The sequence below is a fragment of the Schistocerca piceifrons genome, chromosome 1, assembly GCF_021461385.2.
Source record: "Schistocerca piceifrons isolate TAMUIC-IGC-003096 chromosome 1, iqSchPice1.1, whole genome shotgun sequence".
In the NCBI taxonomy this organism is placed as follows: domain Eukaryota; kingdom Metazoa; phylum Arthropoda; class Insecta; order Orthoptera; family Acrididae; genus Schistocerca; species Schistocerca piceifrons.
Genome location: NC_060138.1, coordinates 564,497,806 through 564,506,551, shown reverse-complemented (window position 1 = coordinate 564,506,551; position 8,746 = coordinate 564,497,806). Strand labels below are relative to the sequence as shown.

The 8,746-nt window shown below is 44.2% G+C and overlaps 2 non-coding genes across 2 annotated transcripts; one reads left to right on the top strand and one right to left on the bottom strand.

Annotated features, from left to right (window-relative positions):
* Positions 1 to 6,142: 6,142 nt before the first annotated feature.
* Trnat-ugu lies at positions 6,143 to 6,217 on the bottom strand. Its single transcript has one exon. It is a non-coding gene; the product is annotated as a tRNA-Thr (tRNA).
* Positions 6,218 to 6,552: 335 nt separating this feature from the next.
* Trnat-ugu lies at positions 6,553 to 6,626 on the top strand. The gene has a single exon. It is a non-coding gene; the product is annotated as a tRNA-Thr (tRNA).
* The last annotated feature ends 2,120 nt before the right edge of the window (positions 6,627 to 8,746 follow it).

Genomic DNA, 8,746 nt, shown 5'->3' with positions numbered 1-8,746 from the left:
TTACTCTTGGTTTGATAAATCTTGAGAAATGGGTCGGTAATGTGAGTAACATGAAAAAATTACGCAAATTATCACTTATATGGAATAGAACCACATGCATCCACTTTGACAATTCGAATAGGAGAGGACATACAATCACAATACCAAAAGACGAATCAGCAGGATCGATGTCGCAAAGAGTCCTCAAGTAAGCAAAAAAATTTAAAACAATAAAAAATAAATAAAGAAACCGTAGCATATATTTTCCTCCGTATGAAAAAAAGTGAGGCGTCATTAAGATCTTGCGATGACTACCTCAACGTCACATGTGGACGACCATTGTCCTGACGAAAACTGGCATTCCGTTACCGTCGCGTGAGAGGCAGGAAGTCCGTGACGTACTGATATCCTGTCAGCCTTCCCTCAGTCACAGCAAATCGTAATCTCAGTCATATCTGGTGCCTTCCCGTACTACGACGCCAGAATTATCAGCTCTAACCCTCTCCAAAACATTGGAAGAATTAGACCTCGCCCCAGGTCGTTGCCACAATCACCAGTGATGTTCATCTGGGATAGTGCGGAACAGCGATTGATCACCGAACACGGTGTGACGCCATTCAACAACAGTCCATGCTTCCCAGTCAGAACACCATTCCTAAAGCAGCACTCTGTGTGTGGTACCAATGACAGACTATGCACGCAACGGTAATTTCCTAGAGATTCAATTACTTACCATCAGAAGGCAGGCACAGTGCTCAGTGCTGAGTAGGGAGATCCTGTCTTGCGGTCTTCAGAAGTGGACAACTTTGACCTTAATGAAGAGTATGCCTGATTTCACATTCCCGTGCAATTCAGCATCAGGCCCCGTCTCATTTGAGTGCCCTCAAATTTGGATATTGCATGATTCTAAGAGCCGGCCAAATGGTGTCCCGCTATTGGGCCTTTTTCAAACTCTGTCCCGTTCTCTCACACGAATATGTGGCATCTCGGCCCCCCCTTTCAGTGACCACTCAACTTCTGACGCTTTTCATCCCCCTTATACACATCAGCAGTCCTGGTAACAACATTAAACTCGAACAAGACGTTGGCACTCTGGTTATTATTCTACCTGTGATACAGAACTATAGCTCTAACGATCGTGGCTCGTGGTCTTGCGGTAGCGTTCTTGATTCCCACCGGGGTTAGGAATTTTCTCTGCCTCGAGAAGACTGAGTGTTGTGTGTCTTTCATCATCATTTCATTTTCATTCACTCGCAAGTCGCCGTAGTGGCGTTAAAGAACTTGTGGAGCGGCGGCCGAACCGCCCCGCGAATGGTCTCCCGGCCACCAAAGCCACACGCTCATTATTATTATTATAGCTCTTCCCCCATGAACCATGTACCTTGCCGTCGGTGGGGAGGCTTGAGTGCCTCAGCGATACAGATGGCCGTACCGTAGGTGCAACCACAACGGAGGGGTATCTGTTGAGAGGCCAGACAAACATGTGGTTCCTGAAGAGGGGCAGCAGCCTTTTCAGTAGTTGCAGGGGAAACAGTCTGGATGATTGAATGATCTGGCCTTGTAACATTAACCAAAACGGCCTTGCTGTGCTGGTACTGCGAACGGCTGAAAGCAAGGGGAAACTACAGCCGTAATTTTTCCCGAGGGCATGCAGCTTTACTGTATGATTACATGATGATGGTGTCCTCTTGGGTAAAATATTCCGGAGGTAAAATAGTCCCCCATTCGGATCTCCGAGCGGGGACTACTCAAGGGGACGTCATTATCAGGAGAAAGAAAACTGGCGTTCTACGTATCGGAGCGTGGAATGTCAGATCCCTTAATCAGGCAGGTAGGTTAGAAAATTTAAAAAGGGAAATGGATAGGTTAAAGTTAGATGTAGTGGGAATTAGTGAAGTTCGGTGGCAGGAGGAACAAGACTTTTGGTCAGGTGAATACAGGGTTATAAATACAAAATCAAATAGAGGTAATGCCGGAGTAGGTTTCATAATGAATAAAAAAATTGGAGTGCGGGTTACCTACTACAAGCAGCATAGTGAACGCATTATTGTGGCCAAGATAGACACAAAGCCCATGCCTACTACAGTAGTACAAAATTATATTCCAACTAGCTCTGCAGATAATGAAGAAATTGGAGAAATGTATGACGAGATAAAAGAAATTATTCGGGCGGGGAAGGGAGACGAAAATTTAATAGTCATGGGTGACTGGAATTCGTCAGTAGGAAAAGGGAAAGAAGGAAACATAGTAGGTGAATATGGATTTGGGGGAAGTAATGGAAGAGGAAGCCGCCTTGTAGAATTTTGCACAGAGCATAACTTAATCATAGCTAACACTTGGTTCAAGAATCATAAAAGAAGGTCATATACCTGGAAGAATCCTGGCGATACTAAAAGGTATCAGATAGATTATATAATGGTAAGACAGAGATTTAGGAACCAGGTTTTAAATTGTAAGACATTTCCAGGGGCAGATGTGGATTCTGACCACAATCTATTGGTTATGAACTGCAGATTGAAACTGAAGAAACTGCAAAAAGGTGGTAATTTAAGGAGATGGGACCTGGATAAGCTGAAAGAACCAGAGGTTGTAGAGAGTTTCAGGGAGAGCATAAGGGAACAATTGACAGGAATGGGGGAAAGAAATACAGTAGAAGAAGAATGGGTAGCTCTGAGGGATGATGTAGTGAAGGCAGCAGACGATCACGTAGGTAAACAGGCGAGGGCTAATAGATATCCTTGGGTAACAGAAGAAATATTGAATTTAATTGATGAAAGGAGAAAATATAAAAATGCAGTGAATGAAGCAGGCAAAAAGGAATACAAACGTCTCAAAAATGAGATCGACAGGAAGTGCAAAATGGCTAAGCAGGGATGGTTAGAGGACAAATGTAAGCATATAGAGGCTTGTCTCACTAGGGGTAAGATAGATACTGCCTACAGGAAAATTAAAGAGACCTTTGGAGAGAAGAGAACCACTTGTATGAATATCAAGAGCTCAGATGGCAACCCAGTTCTAAGCAAAGAAGGGAAGGCAGAAAGGTGGAAGGAGTATATAGAGGGTTTATACAAGGGCGATGTACTTGAGGACAATATTATGGAAATGGAAGAGGATGTAGACGAAGACGAAATGGGAGATAAGATACTGCGTGAAGAGTTTGACAGAGCACTGAAAGACCTGAGTCGAAACAAGGCCCCTGGAGTAGACAACATTCCAGTAGAACTACTGATGGCCTTGGGAGAGCCAGTCATGACAAAACTCTACCATATGGTGAGCAAGATGTATGAGACAGGCGAAATACCCTCAGACTTCAAGAAGAATATAATAATTCCAATCCCAAAGAAAGCAGGTGTTGACAGATGTGAAACTTACCGAACTATCAGTTTAATAAGTCACAGCTGTAAAATACTAACGCGAATTCTATACAGACGAATGGAAAAACTGGTAGAAGCGGACCTCGGGGAAGATCAGTTTGGATTCCGTAGAAATGTTGGAACACGTGAGGCAATACTAACCTTACGACCTATCTTAGAAGAAAGATTAAGAAAAGGCAAACCTACATTTCTAGCATTTGTAGACTTAGAGAAAGCTTTTGACAATGTTAATTGGAATACTCTCTTTCAAATTCTGAAAGTGCCAGGGGTAAAATACAGGGAGCGAAAGGCTATTTCCTATTTGTACAGAAACCAGATGGCAGTTATAAGAGTCGAGCGGCATGAAAGGGAAGCAATGGTTGGGAAAGGAGTGAGACATGTTTGTAGTCTCTCCCTGATGTTATTCAATCTGTATATTGAGCAAGCAGTAAAGGAAACAAAAGAAAAATTCGGAGTAGGTATTAAAATTCATGGAGAAGAAGTAAAAACTTTGAGGTTCGCCGATGACATTGTAATTCTGTCAGAGACAGCAAAGGACTTGGAAGAGCAGTTGAACGGAATGGACAGTGTCTTGAAAGGAGGCTATAAGATGAACATCAACAAAAGCAAAACGAGGGTAATGGAATGTAGTCAAATTAAATCGGGTGATGCTGAGGGAATTAGATTAGGAAATGAGACACTTAAAGTAGTAAAGGAGTTTTGCTATTTAGGGAGTAAAATAACTGATGATGGTCGAAGTAGAGAGGATATAAAATGTAGACTGGCAATGGCAAGGAAATCGTTTCTGAAGAAGAGAAATTTGTTAACATCGGGTATAGATTTAAGTGTCAGGAAGTCGTTTCTGAAAGTATTTGTATGGAGTGTAGCCATGTATGGAAGTGAAACATGGACGATAACTAGTTTGGACAAGAAGAGAATAGAAGCTTTCGAAATGTGGTGCTACAGAAGAATGCTGAAGATAAGGTGGGTAGATCACGTAACTAATGAGGAGGTATTGAATAGGATTGGTGAGAAGAGAAGTTTGTGGCACGACTAGAAGAAGGGATCAGTTGGTAGGACATGTTTTGAGGCATCAAGGGATCACAAATTTAGCATTGGAGGGCAGTGTGGAGGGTAAAAATCGTAGAGGTAGACCACGAGATGAATACACTAAGCAGATTCAGAAGGATGTAGGCCGCAGTAGGTACTGGGAGATGAAGAAGATTGCACATGATAGAGTAGCATGGAGAGCTGCATCAAACCAGTCTCAGGACTGAAGACCACAACAACAACCACAACAGCTCTTATCATTTAAGTACTTGCCAATTACATTGTCATCTGGCCATGTCTTTTGAGTGCTTCACTTTCTTAGTCTGGAAGCTCGTCATCTGATGTTGCGAAAACAGTCAACTTAGAAAGCCCAGATAAACGGCGTGGGACGAAGTATAGTCTTTTTATTTGGGAACAAATAGCTCACGCCAAGGGTCGGTCTAGAAAAATGCTTGCGATCTCATACGAGCGTACATGAGGAATGTCATCTCTCCAGATATACCTATTGCCCACCTCTGCAGCTGCCAGCGCGGCTTAACTGCCTCGCATAGGACTCGGGTTTAGTTCCCGGTGCTACCACGGTATTTTTATTGGTGGGAGGACGGTTACGTGTGAGGCGAGCTGCGGAGGTACTCGACTGGTTAGAAACGTCTACAAGGTAAAGAAACATGACGACGAAAGAGGGAGCGGATTGTTGGTCACATGCCCCTACATATTTCATCTAATGACGTCTTTGGTGGTCAGACGAGCCTGATCAACCCAAATCAAAAATGGTTCAAATGGCTCTGAGCACTATGGGACTTAACATCGGAGGTCATCAGTCCCCTAGAACTTAGAACTACTTAAACCTAACTAACCTAAGGACATCACACACATACATGCCCGAGGCAGGACTCGAACCTGCAACCGTCGCGGTTGCGCGGTTCCAAACTTAGGCCCCCTAGAACCGCTCGGCCACACCTGGCTGGCCTGATCCACCCGTCTATGGACAGAAAACGGAACTCTGCTTTCACTAGAAGTGGCTACTGGGGTATTTAAATGCACTATCTGAGTTGAGTATTGAATAGGATTGAGGAGAAGAGAAGTTTGTGGCACAACTTGAGTAGAAGAAGGGATCGGTTGGTAGGACATGTGCTGAAGCATCAAGGGATCACCAATTTTAGTATTGGAGGGCAGCGTGGAGGGTAAAAATCGTAGAGGAAGATCAAGAGATGAATACACTAAGAAGATTCAGAAGGATGTAGGTTGCGGTAGGTACTGGGAGATGAAGAAGCTTGCACGGGATAGAGTAGCATGGAGAGCTGCTTTAAACCAATCTCAGGACTGAAGACCACAACAACAACAACATCTGAGTTGAAAGGAACTTCATCTGTCAACAATACTAACTACATGTGCAGGTTGTTCATAGCAAAGGTATGCTTCTTCCATGTGTATAATTCACGAGAAAGTGGCGGATATCTACAATTTTCTGTAGTCTATGGCAACTAATCTAACCAGAACTTATTCTGCACTTTCACTGGTACAACAACCTGCTACAGTTTACAGTATACCTTACATACTTGTCTGAAACGCCGGCCGTTGTGGCCGAGCGGTTGTAGGCGCTTCAGTACGGAACCGCGCTGCTACTACGGTCGCAGGTTCGAATCCTGCCTCGGGCGTGGACGTGTGTGATATCTTTATGTTATGAAACGATAATTAAATGGACACCCTAGCTGCAAACAGGCGTTGATGTACTTCATTAGGGACACGTTGAAAATGTGTGCCCCGATCGGGGCTCGAACCCGGGATCTCCTGCTTACATGGCAGACGCTCTATCCATCTGAGCCACCGAGGGCACAGAGGATAGCGCGACGGCAGGGACTTGTCCCTTGCACGCTCCCCGTGAGCCCCACATTCCCAACATGTCCACACCACTACATTCGTAGTGCGCCTAAGAGATGTCATGTATAGTTAAAATATGGCTTCCCGGCCATTGACCCTCTTGTGCAAACGCACACACTATGCCTGAACTCGTACGGGACTTGGTTGATTAATCTGCCACGAGTAATGAGTATGATGGGCAAACATCTCTTAGGCGCACTACGAATGTAGTGGTGTGGACATGTTGGGAATGTGGGTCTCACGGGGAGCGTGCAAGGGACAAGTCCCTGCAGTCGCGCTATCCTCTGTTCCCCCGGTGGCTTAGATGGATAGAGCGTCTGCCTTGTAAGCAGGAGATCCCGGGTTCGAACCCCGGTTGGGGCACACGTTTTCAAATAAAAGAAAATCGCAAACTAGCGTTACTTATGCAGGTGCTTGTTTCGAAACATTAACTGTTTACAAACATTGGCCTTTCAGGTACTGCACACTCACGGCCTTCTATGTACACAAACATTTATTCATAGCAATCAGTTACTTATCACAAAACTACTCTGTTTCTCATAGTCTGTCGGTAATATAATGGTACCCTTAACAGTGTGGAACACGATTTATATGAAAAAGAGACAACTATTCCACGATATTTAAATAATTTAAGACATTAACGTTGTTAATAAAAAAGACTCCCATTGAATGTGACAAGACGACAAATAAACACGAATTCGTAAAAGAGGAAGCTTATATGTAGAAGCTTTGCAGGAAGAAGAAATGTTCAACTGAAATACATATTTTAATATCTGAAAGGGGGAGGGAGGTGGGGGGAGGAAATTGGATACATAATAAACGCAAATGAATTACCTAACCTAGATATATGTTAAGAAGCACGTAGCCGAGACTATAGCAATGAACGCTATAAAGTCCTGTTAGAGATTCTCTGACTCTAGAACTGTTCAAATTGAAACGAAGACGCGTGTCGGGAGAATTTCATTTCGACGACGTTCTAAATAGAACTATGTATTTCGTGTCACTCATTCGCAACCAACTAACAAGATTGGTGTTCTGGTTCGACGTAAATCCTTGCGACTGCGGCAGTGCACCCATTAACCCAGCAATTGACATTCAACTGGGATGTGATTCTGATTAAGCGATCGATAATTGGAATTGCTTCGCTGTGGTCCCTCCTATCAGTGCGTCACATGCCCCCCCCCCCCTCCCCCGCCCTAAGTTAACCACGTATACGACAGCTTAACTACTCGGCGCGTGGAGTGGCCACGCGCTTTGAAGCGCCATGTCACGGATTGCAACGGCCCTCTCGCCGAAGGTTCGAGTCCTTCTTCGGGCATGGTTGTGTGTTTTGTGCTTGGCATAAGTTAGTTTAAGTTAGTTAAAGTAGTGCATAAGCTTAGGGACCGATGACTTCAGCTGTTGGTCCCTTAGGAATTCACACACGCACACGCTCAACAACTCATCTGTAATTGAGCGCGAGAACTCGCGTCTGCTCGCACTTTTACTCGCAAGCAGAGCAGTTGAGGGAGAGACATGCGCGCCCTATGTGGTCGCGACAACATGGAAGAAGCATCAATTTTGACAGCGATGCCATCTAATAGCACCAATGACGAGTCGGCATTGTGTAACAACAACAATGTCTTCGCATTTCATTGCGCATTGCGAGCAATCTTATTCTTTTCCCTCAAATATCGGTATGTAATATGTTTATTGTATCATAAAGCACTGACTGCTTTCAGTAGTTCAGTTTACCGTGCCACTGCTTGTCTTACCAAGTCAAAGAATTGAGAAACGGAAAATGTGAAGGACCTTAGCGTGGGTTTCAAAATTAATAAGAGGGTCTCTGTCGAGGAGGAAGAACGATAGAAAAATGAAGTGAGTATGCCGTACAGGTGAGCAACAAAACTCGCTTTCACGGCTGGTGATTTAATATGAGAATATTGTTAGTTGCACATCAGCATTTATGTCCACGTCTGGTAAAACAAATTCGCATGGGGTCGTTACCAAAAAACAGAGTCGTGCGGCCCACACAGGTCATGGCAGATGACATTGCGAGCAGGCATGAAAAATACACTACTGGCCATTAAAATTGCAACACCAAGAAAAAATGCACATGATAAACGGGTATTCATTGGATACATATATTATATTAGAACTGACATGTGATTACATTTTCACGCAATTTGGATGCATAGATCCTGATAAATCAGTACCCACAACAACCACCTCTGGTCGTAATAACGGCCTTGATACGCCTGGGCATTGAGTCAAACAGAGTTGGATGGCGTGTACAGGTACAGCTGCCCATGCAGCTTCAACACGATACCACAGCTCATCAAGAGTAGTGACTGGGGTATTGTGACGAGCCAGTTGCTCGGCCACCATCGACCAGACGTTTTCAGTTGGTGAGAGATCTGGAGAATGTGCTGGCCAGGGCTGCAGTTGAACATTTTTTGTATCCAGAAAGGCCCGTACATGATCTGCAACATTCGGTCGTGTAT